Raw genomic sequence first — 15089 nt, 5'->3', positions numbered from 1 at the left:
CTTATGTGGGTCAACAACTGCTGAACACAGGACATTTTAACTCCCCGGCTGAAGTGATAACTTGGAGAGGCCAGTCTCTTTTACTGTAGTGATATTCTCTAGCATGACTTTCCCACTCACACAGAAAGCCGCAGTACTTTGTATATCCATCCTGGAGACCAAGTAATAGGGCAACCGCCTTTAAATTACTACAGAGGGACTGCAATTGTTGGTCATAGTTCAGACACCTCAACAGCTGTGTCATGTTGTCATAGGTTTCTTTCATGTGGACTGCATAACCAACTGGAATTCAAGGTAGCGCATTATGCAGCTAGACAGCTTTTAGAATTGTTTTGGAAGAATCAATGAAGAGCCTCCATTCTATGGATTATGACTTATCTCCAGAGCTTCTATTAAACTGTTGATGTTGTTGCATGCCATAAGATCACCTTAATGGAGAAGTATTGGACAAGATCTTTATCACAGTTCAGAAACCAAAAATATGAATGTCGCCCACTAGAGACTCCACTGCTATAGCCAGGATCCTAAAATCTTGGCCATATCCAAATCTCTAACAAGATCATTTAGTTTACTTTATGTTATAAGCTGTGGTTCAGTTGAGTTTGCTAAAAGAAAGTCTGGGTCATGAGAGGACGATGCTTCATGTCACAAACACCATCTTCTTCCTCATTTGACTCAACTGAAAATGTTTATGGTATGTTTGGAGCCGACAGTTCTTCTGTATGGGGTACTGGGCGTAATGCAGATGGAATGTTTGGATACTGTAAAGTCCACTTCTTCCTTGAAACTCCTTTCCGAATGGGGGGCAGCATGCAGAAATTTCAATTAGTAGTGTGATCAGTTGGCTCTCTCCAGATCATTGGCACTACAAAAGGCAGGGATTGCCTCTTCCCATTCAACCACTCGGTACGATGTGATGCTCATCTGCTGCAGCATATGTGTAGAGCACAACTCTTGTCCTGATCTCCTATTCTACAGACAAAATACAAGTTTTCCTTATCATGGTAGCTAAGTTTCGCCTTTGTGATGCAAAAGTGACTTCTCCTTGTATGTAGCTACAACTATCCCCTTTGTTCATGCTAGAATGAGACATATCTGAAAAAGATTATAGAAATATGTCAATATGTTTAAAAACTAAGCTAAGGAATCCTAAAATTGTATACCTTACACAGAGAGCACTTATAAAAGTAGGTGATGGAACTGTAATTAGGATTAAGTCATTGGAGATGAGTTTGCTTTTTTTTAATTGGTCACCCTGAGAATGATGATATAATACTGAAGGCTCAATAGACTTATAGAAGATGTAATAGACTAGCTACTAACAATGCAATAATGATAGGGAAATAATAAAGACGCAATTTTTCTGTGTGAAAAGTGCCATAAGTAGTTACAACCTCCTCGGGATCTTGAAAATTAGAGCCAATCAGGAAATGTAGGCATCATATTCTCTTTCAGCAGCACAGAATTAGTTAAGTTCAGTTGTTTTAGTCTCTGTACCAATTTGGCTGTACAACAGTGTATTCCTCCTTTACCCCTTATAATAATGAACACAAACTTCCTTATAATAATGCAAACTCCCAGGTGTATTACTGTAATAATAATAATAATAATGCCTCCTTTCCTCTCCCTATAATAATTTCCAATTGTGCCTCCTTATAAAAGTCCCCCTCTAATGTGCCTCCTTAGGCCACGTTCACACGCTGCGGGTTCCTCTGCGGGTTAATCCCGCAGCGGAATTGAAAATCTGCAGGGCAAAACCGCTGCAGTTATCCCTGCAGATTTATCGCGGTTTGTTCCGCGGTTTCCGCTGCGGGATTACTCCTGTACTATTGATGCTGCATATGCAGCAATATGCAGCATCAATAGTAATGTAAAAAATAATAAAAATTGGCTATACTCACCCTCTGACGTCGCGATCTCCCCGGCGCTGCAAGCGGCTGTGCCGACAAGGACCTTCGTGACGTCACGGTCATGTGACCGCGGCGTCATCACGGTCATGTGACCGCGACGTCACCACAGGTCCTGTTCGCACAGCAACTGAGACCGGACACCGCGGGCAGCGCTGAGAGGTGAGTATAGCATGATTTTTTATTTTAATTCTTTTTTTTTACACCCAAATATGGTTCCCAGGGCCTGGAGGAGAGTCTCCTCTCCTCCACCCCGGGTACCACCCGCACATTATCCGCTTAACTTCCCGCAACGTGGGCACAGCCCCATGCGGGAAGTTAGCGGTTCAATGCATTCCTATGGGTGCAGAATCGCTGCGATTCTGCACCAAGAAGTGACATGGTCCTTTTTTTCTGCAGAAAATCCGCGCGGATTTTCCACAGAAAAAAAGGATCATCGGCACAGCGGGTTTTGTTTTCCATTAGGTTACATTGTACTGTAACCTACTTGGAAAAAGGATGCGGACCCGCAGCTGCAAAACAGCTGCGGGTCCGCAGCAAAACCCGCAGCGTGTGAACATAGCCTTATAGTGATGCCCCTGAGCAGGGGTTTAAAGACAGGACCCCTTTTTAAAAGTCCTATCACAGCACATAGCAGCAGTCACAGGTCAAAGCTCCAGAATTTTAAAACATGGAGAAGGATATGTGTTGCTGGACCTAATTTTCTTGCCCAATATTCTATCCCTTCCACGGCTCCCATAGAGTATAATGCCCTCAAAATTCCCCCATACAGAATGATGTTCTCACATTCTTTCACCTATATAGCATGATGGCCCCACAAACTTCATACAATAAGATTGTCACTCCAACCCCCCACCCCCATACATTATCATGGTCACCACAGCCCCCACGTCTTTATAATTGCCACCTCTGACCTCCACACAGTATAATATTCATCACAGCTTCCCACACTGTATGATGGTCTTTCCACAGCATGATGGTATCCACAGCCCCACGCACAGTATGATGTTTTTCACACAGTCCCTCACATGTATAATGGTTATCCCACAGCCCCCACTCAGTATGATGGTCCCCCTACAGCCACAATACAGTATGATAGTCCCCCCACACATTGCTATTCACTACTATCCCACACACAGTATGATGGTCCATCCACAGCATGTCTCCACAGCCCTTCACAAAGAATGATGATTCTCCTTACACAGGATCATGGTCCCACCACGGTCTTCCACACAGTATGAAGACCTCCACAGCCCTCACACAGTTCCCCCAAGCAGATTTATAGTCTAACCACAGTACCCCACACAGTATGATGGTTCCCCCACAAAGTACAATGGACGGTTCCACCAAAATATAATGGTCCCCACACAGAATGGTAGTCTCCACAGCCCTCCACAAAGTATGATGGTTCCACCACAGTCCCTTACACAGTATAATGATCTCCACAGACTCCCACACAGCCCCAATACAGTGTGATAATCAACCTACAGTCTCCCATATAATAACATGGTGTCTCACAGCCCCAATACAGTATGATTGTCCCCCCACAGCCTTCCATATAGTATGATGGTCCCTCTCAAGGCCCCAAAACATTATGATAGTCCCACACAGCCACAATACAGTATGATGGTCCCCCACAGTCCCCATATAGTATGATGGTCACCTTTATAGCCAAATACAATAAGATGGTCTCCCACAGCCCCCATATAGTATAGGAGTTCCCCTCACAACCCCAATATAGTATAATTTTCCCCCACAGCCACCAAATGGTATAAGGGTCCCACTCATAGCCCCAATACAGTATGATGGTCACCCTTAGCCCCCATATAGTATCAGGGTCCTCCTCCCAGCCCCACTACAGTATGGTGGTGGTCTCCCACAGCCCCCATATAATATAAAGGTCCCCCTCACAGCTGTTTTAAGGCTTAGTTTTTGGAGGACAAACTGTTGTTTTCACTAATATTTGGTACTTACAACTTTTGGATCACCTTTAATTACATCTTTTTATACCAAAGTTGAATTAAAAATAATAAATCTGAATTGTTTATTATTTATATTTTACTAGATGGAGGCCCGATGCTATCGCTTCGGGAGTGCGGTAATGTCACTATGGGGGCAGGCTTTGCAGCATTGAGAATCTCTCCCCCTCATGGACTCACCCACCTATCCACTCTCTCTTTCGCCATGTGCTGACTTCTCCTGTCTGTGCTCTCTTTTTTGACCTGCCTACTCCATGTGCTGACCGTGTACAGAACATACCACAGCTCCTAGGCAGGGGAGGAAGCAAAAGACAATACTGACATTACAGCAGGAGATCGCAGAGGATACATTTTGTGAGGTAAAATATTGTTTAAAAACAGTGAAAATATTTTACATCACACAATGAATCCTCTGTGATCCCCTGCTTTAATGTCAGTATTGTCTTTTGCTTCTTCCCCTGCCCAGGAGATGTGGTATGCTCCGTACACGGTCAAACACAGACAAGTTTTAAAATGAACTTTCGTTCATGGGAAAACCCCTTTAATGTGACTGGCTTCCTCTGCCTGTAGACATGTCGCGCATCTGCCACCGGGATCAGCCAAATGATTCACTGTGCCTATATCAGACCGCCGCCATCTTTGTGCAGACAGATAGCAGCGGTCATATAAAAACTGCGCATGTGCTTCTCCTGTCCAAAGATGGTGGCAGCCAGTGAATCATTCAGCTGATCCCAGCGGCGTGTTCGTGACGGTGTTCCGCTGGTGGTACCGTGCAAGAGGCTGCATACAGCGTATACAGTGTGTCTGTGTGTGGTACGTACTGCATATACAGTGTTTTTGTGTGTGGTGCGTACGGCGTATACAGTGTGTGTGTGTGTGTGTGTGTGCGTGCGTGTGTGTGTGTGTGTGTGTGTGTGACGGTGTTCTGCTGGTGGTACCATGCAAGAGACTGTAGTTTCTATATTGAGACACCAATCACTTGGGTGTCCCAATATGGTGGTCGGTGAACTTCAGCCGCTTGGAATTCTGGGGTCCGGACACATCTGGATGGAACAGGATGTGAAGGCATTACAAGGTTATTTATTTACTAGATGGCAGCCCGATTCTAAAGAATCGGGAGTCTAGAATCCATATATACTTTATTTATTCAAATGTAAGAATAATACAATTAATAAATAATAGTAAGAAAGAACAAAAAATGGCTGCACTCACCAGCTCTTGACAATTCTTGACAGTACGGCACATTTCTGATTGGTCGCTCGCGGCAGGCGGCAACCAATCAGAAAAGTGCCGCGCACCACGAAGGCATATATCTTTGTCCACCCTGAGCGGGTGTAGGACGCTGGTGACGTCACTTATCTCCGGACATTATCTCCGGACAAAGCCACGGAAGTTGGCACAAATTGCCGGAAGTAGTATTCTAGGCAATTATATATTAGATTTTAATGTTATCAGTGTTTACCTTTGAACGTTTATATTGTATTGTCCTGTCACCAGCCATGTGTACGATTATCGGCCGAAAGCCTCTCTGGAACCAATAATCACCCCATGTAAAGGTATCTTTATAAGTTAAAGATTCAGAATACTATGACTTTTATCATATCCTGAACAGTCAAGTTTTTTATGAACCGTTAAGGTTTTCTGGTTGAAGTAAAAAAAAACTCTGAGTGTTTACAGTTTGAAACCATAAAATGTTGAAAAATTATGTCATTCTTGAGTATTTCACTCAATGGTGCTCATAAACGTGTCAAATTTGATCTATAATATACTTTAATATACGTTACTTTAATCTTTAATATACTTAAGAACAGGGCCCCAGACATCACACAGGGGGTCTGAAACACCGCACAGTGGTCCAAAATATCGCTGTGCTCTGCCTGGGGCCCCATATGCTGCCTGGGGCCCTTGTGCTCTGCCTGGGGCCCCATATGCTGCCTGGGGCCCCTGTGCTCTGCCTGGGGCCCCTGTGCTCTGCCTGGGGCCCCATGTTCTGCCTGGGGCCCCTGTGCTCTGCCTGGGGCCACTGTGCTCTGCCTGGGGCCCCATATGCTGCCTGGGGCCCCTGTGCTCTGCCTGGGGCCCCATATGCTGCCTGGGGCCCCTGTGCTCTGCCTGAAGCCCCATAGGCTGCCTGGGGCCCCTGTGCTCTACCTGGGACCACTGTGCTCTGCCTGGGGCCCCATATGCTGCCTGAGGCCCCTGTGCTCTGCCTGGGGCCCCTGTGCTCTGCCTGGGGCCCCATGTTCTGCCTGGGGCCACTGTGCTCTGCCTGGGGCCCCATAGGCTGCCTGGGGCCCCTGTGCTCTGCCTGGGACCACTGTGCTCTGCCTGGGGCCCCATATGCTGCCTGGGGCCCCTGTGCTCTGCCTGGGGCCACTGTGCTCTGCCTGGGGCCCCATATGCTGCCTGGGGCCCCTGTGCTCTGCCTGGGGCCCCTGTGCTCTGCCTGGGGCCCCATGTTTTGCCTGGGGCCCCTGTGCTCTGCCTGGGGCCACTGTGCTCTGCCTGGGGCCCCATGTTCTGCCTGGGGCCACTGTGCTCTGCCTGGGGCCCCATAAGCTGCCTGGGGCCCCTGTGCTCTGCCTGGGGCCACTGTGCTCTGCCTGGGGCCCCTGTGCTCTGCCTGGGGCCACTGTGCTCTGCCTGGGGCCCCATATGCTGCCTGGGGCCACTGTGCTCTGCCTGGGGCCCCATATGCTGCCTGGGGCCCCTGTGCTCTGCCTGGGGCCCCATATGCTGCCTGGGGCCCCTGTGCTCTGCCTGGGGCCCCTGTGCTCTGCCTGGGGCCCCATGTTCTGCCTGGGGCCCCTGTGCTCTGCCTGGGGCCACTGTGCTCTGCCTGGGGCCCCATATGCTGCCTGGGGCCCCTGTGCTCTGCCTGGGGCCCCATATGCTGCCTGGGGCCCATGTGCTCTGCCTGGGGCCCCATATGCTGCCTGGGGCCCCTGTGCTCTGCCTGGGGCCCCTGTGCTCTGCCTGGGGCCCCATGTTCTGCCTGGGGCCCCTGTGCTCTGCCTGGGGCCACTGTGCTCTGCCTGGGGCCCCATATGCTGCCTGGGGCCCCTGTGCTCTGCCTGGGGCCCCATATGCTGCCTGGGGCCCCTGTGCTCTGCCTGGGGCCACTGTGCTCTGCCTGGGGCCCCATAGGCTGCCTGGGGCCCCTGTGCTCTGCCTGGGGCCCCTGTGCTCTGCCTGGGCCCCATGTTCTGCCTGGGGCCCCTGTGCTCTGCCTGGGGCCACTGTGCTCTGCCTGGGGCCCCATATGCTGCCTGGGGGCCCTGTGCTCTGCCTGGGGCCCCATATGCTGCCTGGGGCCCCTGTGCTCTGCCTGGGGCCACTGTGCTCTGCCTGGGGCCCCATAGGCTGCCTGGGGCCCCTGTGCTCTGCCTGGGACCACTGTGCTCTGCCTGGGGCCCCATATGCTGCCTGGGGCCCCTGTGCTCTGCCTGGGGCCACTGTGCTCTGCCTGGGGCCCCATATGCTGCCTGGGGCCCCTGTGCTCTGCCTGGGTGTAGGACACTGGTGACGTCACTTATCTCCGGACATTAGCTCCGGACATTAGCTCCGGACATTATCTCCGGACATTAGCTCCGGACATTAGCTCCGGACATTAGCTCCGGACAAAGCCACGGAAGTTGGCACAAATTGCAGGAAGTAGTATTCTAGGCAATTATATATTAGATGGGCATTTCCTGAAGGAAATACATGGTGCTTGAACAGCGCTACCAGCTTTACAGCAGCACTTTTCACACACGGGACTGGGGGGCGCGCTTACTTTTGCACCCGGGGCCGAGGGCGCGCTTACTTTTGCACCCGGGGGCGCACTTACTTTTGTACCCGGAGGCGCACTTACTTTTGCACCCGGGGGCGCACTTACTTTTGCACCCGGGGGCGCACTTACTTTTGCACCCGGGGGCGCACTTACTTTTGCACCCGGGGGCGCACTTACTTTTGGGGCCGCACTTACTTTTGGTGGGCGGGGCTCCTCGGCCTCTGATTTGGTTGGTGGGGCCCCTCGTCCTCCGATTTGGTGGGTGGGGACCCTCGGCCTCCGATTTGGTGGGCGGGGACCGGCCTCTGATTTGGTGGGCGGGGACCCTCGGCCTCCGATTTGGTGGGCGGGGACCCTCGACCTCCGATTTGGTGGGCGGGGACCCTCGGCCTCCGCTTTGGTGGGCGGGGCCCCTCGGCCTCCGATTTGGTTGGCGGGGCCCCTTATCCTCCGATTTGGTGGGCGGGGACTCTCGGCCTCCGATTTGGTGGGCGGGGACCCTCGGCCTCCGATTTGGTGGGCGGGGCCCCTCGGCCTCCGATTTGGTTGGCGGGGCCCCTCGGCCTCCGATTTGGTGGGCGGGGACCCTCGGCCTCCGATTTGGTGGGCGGGGCCCCTCGGCCTCCGATTTGGTTGGTGGGGCCCCTCGGCCTCCGATTTGGTGGGCGGGGACCCTCGGCTTCTGATTTGGTGGGCGGGGACCCTCGGCCTCCAATTTGGTGGGCGGGGACCCTCGGCCTCCGATTTGGTGGGCGGGGACCCTCGGCCTCCGATTTGGTGGGCGGGGACCCTCGGCCTCCGATTTGGTGGGCGGGGACCCTCGGCCTCCGATTTGGTGGGCGGGGCCCCTCGGCCTCCGATGTGGTGGGCGGGGCCCCTTGGCCTCCGCTTTGGTGGGCGGGGCCAGGCCCCTCGGCCTCCGCTTTGGTGGGCGGAGCCGCTCGGCCTTCGATTTGGTGGGCGGAGCCGCTCGGCCTTCGATTTGGTGGGCGAAGCCCCTCGGCCTCCGATTTGGTTGGCGGGGTCCCTCTGCCTCCGATTTGGTGTGCGGGGCCCCTCGGCCTCCGCTTTCGTGGGCGGGGCCCCTCGACCTTCGATTTGGTGGGCGGGGCTCCTCGGCCTCCGATTTGGTTGGTGGGGCCCCTCGGCCTCCAATTTGGTGGGCGGGGACCCTCGGCCTCCGATTTGGTGGGCGGGGACCCTCGGCCTCCGATTTGGTGGGCGGGGACCCTCGGCCTCCGCTTTGGTGGGCGGGGCCCGTCGGCCTCCGATTTGGTGGGCGGGGCCCCTCGGCCTCCGATTTGGATGGTTTGGACCCTCGGCCTCCGATTTGGTGGGCGGGGACCCTCGGCCTCCGATTTGGTGGGCGGGGACCCTCGGCCTCCGATTTGGTGGGCGGGGCCCCTCGGCCTCCGATGTGGTGGGCGGGGCCCCTCGGCCTCCGATTTGGCCTATGCAGCATTGTTATGGTTCTCAATGGCAAGAGAACATAGCCCAGCAAACATAAGTACTAGCTCTTGGAAGGATGGAAACTAAACTGACCATGAACTAAACCTGCCGCACAACTAACAGTAGCCGGGTAGCGTTGCCTACGTTTTTATCCCTAGACGCCCAGCGCCGGCCGGAGGACTAACTAATCCTGGCAGAGGAAAATATAGTCCTGGCTCACCTCTAGAGAAGTTTCCCCGATAGGCAGACAGAGGCCCCCACATATATTGGCGGTGATTTTAGATGAAATGACAAACGTAGTATGAAAATAGGTTTAGCAAAATTGAGGTCCGCTTACTAGATAGCAGGAAGACAGAAAGGGCACTTTCATGGTCAGCTGAAAACCCTATCAAAATACCATCCTGAAATTACTTTAAGACTCTAGTATTAACTCATAACATCAGAGTGGCAATTTCAGATCACAAGAGCTTTCCAGACACAGAAACGAAACTACAGCAGTGAACTGGAACAAAATGCAAAAACAAACGAGGACTAAAGTCCAACTTAGCTGGGAGTTGTCTAGCAGCAGGAACATGCACAGAAAGGCTTCTGATTACAATGTTGACCGGCATGGAAGTGACAGAGGAGCAAGGTTAAATAGCGACTCCCACATCCTGATGGAAACAGGTGAACAGAGGGGATGATGCACACCAGTTCAATTCCACCAGTGGCCACCGGGGGAGCCCAAAATCCAATTTCACAACAGTACCCCCCCCTCAAGGAGGGGGCACCGAACCCTCACCAGAACCACCAGGGCGATCAGGATGAGCCCTATGAAAGGCACGGACCAGATCGGAGGCATGAACATCAGAGGCAGTCACCCAAGAATTATCCTCCTGACCGTATCCCTTCCATTTGACCAGATACTGGAGTTTCCGTCTGGAAACACGGGAGTCCAAGATTTTTTCCACAACGTACTCCAACTCGCCCTCAACCAACACCGGAGCAGGAGGCTCAACGGAAGGCACAACCGGTACCTCATACCTGCGCAACAATGACCGATGAAAAACATTATGAATAGAAAAAGATGCAGGGAGGTCCAAACGGAAGGACACAGGGTTAAGAATCTCCAATATCTTGTACGGGCCGATGAACCGAGGCTTAAACTTAGGAGAAGAAACCCTCATAGGGACAAAACGAGAAGACAACCACACCAAGTCCCCAACACAAAGCCGAGGACCAACCCGACGCCGGCGGTTGGCAAAAAGCTGAGTCTTCTCCTGGGACAACTTCAAATTGTCCACTACCTGCCCCCAAATCTGATGCAACCTCTCCACCACAGCATCCACTCCAGGACAATCCGAAGATTCCACCTGACCAGAAGAAAATCGAGGATGAAACCCCGAATTACAGAAAAAAGGAGACACCAAGGTGGCAGAGCTGGCCCGATTATTGAGGGCAAACTCCGCTAAAGGCAAAAAAGCAACCCAATCATCCTGATCTGCAGACACAAAACACCTCAAATATGTCTCCAAGGTCTGATTCGTCCGCTCGGTCTGGCCATTAGTCTGAGGATGGAAAGCAGACGAGAAAGACAAATCTATGCCCATCCTAGCACAGAATGCTCGCCAAAATCTAGACACGAATTGGGTTCCTCTGTCAGAAACGATATTCTCCGGAATACCATGCAAAAGGACCACATTTTGAAAAAACAGAGGAACCAACTCGGAAGAAGAAGGCAACTTAGGCAGGGGAACCAAATGGACCATCTTAGAGAAACGGTCACACACCACCCAGATGACAGACATCTTCTGAGAAACAGGAAGATCCGAAATAAAATCCATCGAGATGTGCATCCAGGGCCTCTTCGGGATAGGCAAGGGCAACAACAATCCACTAGCCCGAGAACAACAAGGCTTGGCCCGAGCACAAACGTCACAAGACTGCACAAAGCCTCGCACATCTCGAGACAGGGAAGGCCACCAGAAGGACCTTGCCACCAAATCCCTGGTACCAAAGATTCCAGGATGACCTGTCAACGCAGAAGAATGAACCTCAGAAATGACTTTACTGGTCCAATCATCAGGAACAAACAGTCTACCAGGTGGGCAACGATCAGGTCTATCCGCCTGAAACTCCTGCAAGGCCCGCCGCAGGTCTGGAGAAACGGCAGACAATATCACTCCATCCTTAAGGATACCTGTAGGTTCAGAGTTACCAGGGGAGTCAGGCTCAAAACTCCTAGAAAGGGCATCCGCCTTAACATTCTTAGAACCCGGCAGGTAGGACACCACAAAATTAAACCGAGAGAAAAACAACGACCAGCGCGCCTGTCTAGGATTCAGGCGTCTGGCGGACTCAAGATAAATTAGATTTTTGTGGTCAGTCAATACCACCACCTGATGTCTAGCCCCCTCAAGCCAATGACGCCACTCCTCAAAAGCCCACTTCATGGCCAAAAGCTCCCGATTCCCAACATCATAATTCCGCTCGGCGGGCGAAAATTTACGCGAGAAAAAGGCACAAGGTCTCATCACGGAACAATCGGAACTTCTCTGCGACAAAACTGCCCCAGCTCCGATTTCAGAAGCGTCGACCTCAACCTGAAAAGGAAGAGCAACATCAGGCTGACGCAACACAGGGGCGGAAGAAAAGCGGCGCTTAAGCTCCCGAAAGGCCTCCACAGCAGCAGGGGACCAATCAGCAACATCAGCACCCTTCTTAGTCAAATCAGTCAATGGTTTAACAACATGAGAAAAACCAGCAATAAATCGACGATAAAAGTTAGCAAAGCCCAAAAATTTCTGAAGACTCTTAAGAGAAGAGGGTTGCGTCCAATCACAAATAGCCTGAACCTTGACAGGATCCATCTCGATGGAAGAGGGGGAAAAAATATATCCCAAAAAGGAAATCTTTTGAACCCCAAAAACGCACTTAGAACCCTTCACACACAAGGAATTAGACCGCAAAACCTGAAAAACCCTCCTGACCTGCTGGACATGAGAGTCCCAGTCATCCGAAAAAATCAAAATATCATCCAGATACACAATCATAAATTTATCCAAATAATCACAGAAAATGTCATGCATAAAGGACTGAAAGACTGAAGGGGCATTTGAAAGACCAAAAGGCATCACCAAATACTCAAAGTGGCCCTCGGGCGTATTAAATGCGGTCTTCCACTCATCCCCCTGCTTAATTCGCACCAAATTATACGCCCCACGGAGATCTATCTTAGAGAACCACTTGGCCCCCTTTATGCGAGCAAACAAATCAGTCAGCAGTGGCAACGGATATTGATATTTAACCGTGATTTTATTCAAAAGCCGATAATCAATACACGGTCTCAAAGAGCCATCTTTCTTAGCCACAAAGAAAAAACCGGCTCCTAAGGGAGATGACGAAGGACGAATATGTCCCTTTTCCAAGGACTCCTTTATATATTCTCGCATAGCAGCATGTTCAGGCACAGACAGATTAAATAAACGACCCTTAGGGTATTTACTACCCGGAATCAAATCTATGGCACAATCGCACTCCCGGTGCGGAGGTAATGAACCAAGCTTAGGTTCTTCAAAAACGTCACGATATTCAGTCAAGAATTCAGGAATCTCAGAGGGAATAGATGATGAAATGGAAACCACAGGTACGTCCCCATGCTTCCCCTTACATCCCCAGCTTAACACAGACATAGCTTTCCAGTCAAGGACTGGGTTATGAGATTGCAGCCATGGCAATCCAAGCACCAACACATCATGTAGGTTATACAGCACAAGAAAGCGAATAATCTCCTGATGATCCGCATTAATCCGCATAGTTACTTTTGTCCAGTATTGTGGTTTATTACTAGCCAATGGGGTGGAGTCAATCCCCTTCAGGGGTATAGGAGTTTCAAGAGGCTCCAAATCATACCCACAGCGTTTGGCAAAGGACCAATCCATAAGACTCAAAGCGGCGCCAGAGTCGACATAGGCATCCGCGGTAATAGATGATAAAGAACAAATCAGGGTCACAGATAGAATAAACGTAGACTGTAAAGTGCCAATTGAAACAGACTTATCAAGCTTCTTAGTACGCTTAGAGCATGCTGATATAACATGAGTTGAATCACCGCAATAGAAGCACAACCCATTTTTTCGTCTTAAATTCTGCCGTTCACTTCTGGACAGAATTCTATCACATTGCATATTCTCTGGCGTCTTCTCAGTAGACACCGCCAAATGGTGCACAGGTTTGCGCTCCCGCAGACGCCTATCGATCTGGATAGCCATTGTCATGGACTCATTCAGACTCGCAGGCACAGGGAACCCCACCATAACATCCTTAATGGCATCAGAGAGACCCTCTCTGAAATTCGCCGCCAGGGCGCACTCATTCCACTGAGTAAGCACAGCCCATTTACGGAATTTCTGGCAGTATATTTCAGCTTCGTCTTGCCCCTGAGATAGGGACATCAAGGCCTTTTCCGCCTGAAGCTCTAACTGAGGTTCCTCATAAAGCAACCCCAAGGCCAGAAAAAACGCATCCACATTGAGCAACGCAGGATCCCCTGGAGCCAATGCAAAAGCCCAATCCTGAGGGTCGCCCCGGAGCAAGGAAATCACAATCCTGACCTGCTGAGCAGGATCTCCAGCAGAGCGAGATTTCAGGGACAAAAACAACTTGCAATTATTTTTGAAATTTTGAAAGCAAGATCTATTCCCCGAGAAAAATTCAGGCAAAGGAATTCTAGGTTCAGATATAGGAACATGAACAACAAAATCTTGTAAATTTTGAACTTTCGTGGTGAGATTATTCAAACCTGCAGCTAAACTCTGAATATCCATTTTAAACAGGTGAACACAGAGCCATTCCAGGATTAGAAGGAGAGAGAGAGAGAGAAAGGCTGCAATATAGGCAGACTTGCAAGAGATTCAATTACAAGCACACTCAGAACTGAAGGGAAGGGGAAAAAAAAAAAAAAAAAATCTTCAGCAGACTTCTCTTTTCTCTCATTTCTCTGTCAATTAATTTAACCCTTTTTTGGGCCGGTCAAACTGTTATGGTTCTCAATGGCAAGAGAACATAGCCCAGCAAACATAAGTACTAGCTCTTGGAAGGATGGAAACTAAACTGACCATGAACTAAACCTGCCGCACAACTAACAGTAGCCGGGTAGCGTTGCCTACGTTTTTTATCCCTAGACGCCCAGCGCCGGCCGGAGGACTAACTAATCCTGGCAGAGGAAAATATAGTCCTGGCTCACCTCTAGAGAAGTTTCCCCGATAGGCAGACAGAGGCCCCCACATATATTGGCGGTGATTTTAGATGAAATGACAAACGTAGTATGAAAATAGGTTTAGCAAAATTGAGGTCCGCTTACTAGATAGCAGGAAGACAGAAAGGGCACTTTCATGGTCAGCTGAAAACCCTATCAAAATACCATCCTGAAATTACTTTAAGACTCTAGTATTAACTCATAACATCAGAGTGGCAATTTCAGATCACAAGAGCTTTCCAGACACAGAAACGAAACTACAGCAGTGAACTGGAACAAAATGCAAAAACAAACGAGGACTAAAGTCCAACTTAGCTGGGAGTTGTCTAGCAGCAGGAACATGCACAGAAAGGCTTCTGATTACAATGTTGACCGGCATGGAAGTGACAGAGGAGCAAGGTTAAATAGCGACTCCCACATCCTGATGGAAACAGGTGAACAGAGGGGATGATGCACACCAGTTCAATTCCACCAGTGGCCACCGGGGGAGCCCAAAATCCAATTTCACAACACAGCATCAATAGTAAAAAAATCTAATGTTAAAAATAATAAAAAAACAAAAAATTTGCTATTCTCACCTTCCGTTGTCTGCCGATGTGCGCGCGGCTGCCTGTTGTGAACTCCGTTTTCAGGCTCCCTCTTGTGGTCACAGATGGTATTGTGTGACTTTGGTTTTTTGGCTCCCCCTGGTGGTTTGGTTTATTATCCTGCGGGTCTGGCTGGATCAGCTGCCTCGTTATTCACCA

This window comes from Ranitomeya variabilis, chromosome 2 (genome assembly GCF_051348905.1).
Source record: "Ranitomeya variabilis isolate aRanVar5 chromosome 2, aRanVar5.hap1, whole genome shotgun sequence".
In the NCBI taxonomy this organism is placed as follows: Eukaryota; Metazoa; Chordata; class Amphibia; order Anura; family Dendrobatidae; genus Ranitomeya; species Ranitomeya variabilis.
The sequence above is the reverse complement of the archived record's forward strand: the minus strand, read 5'-3'. Positions refer to the sequence as shown.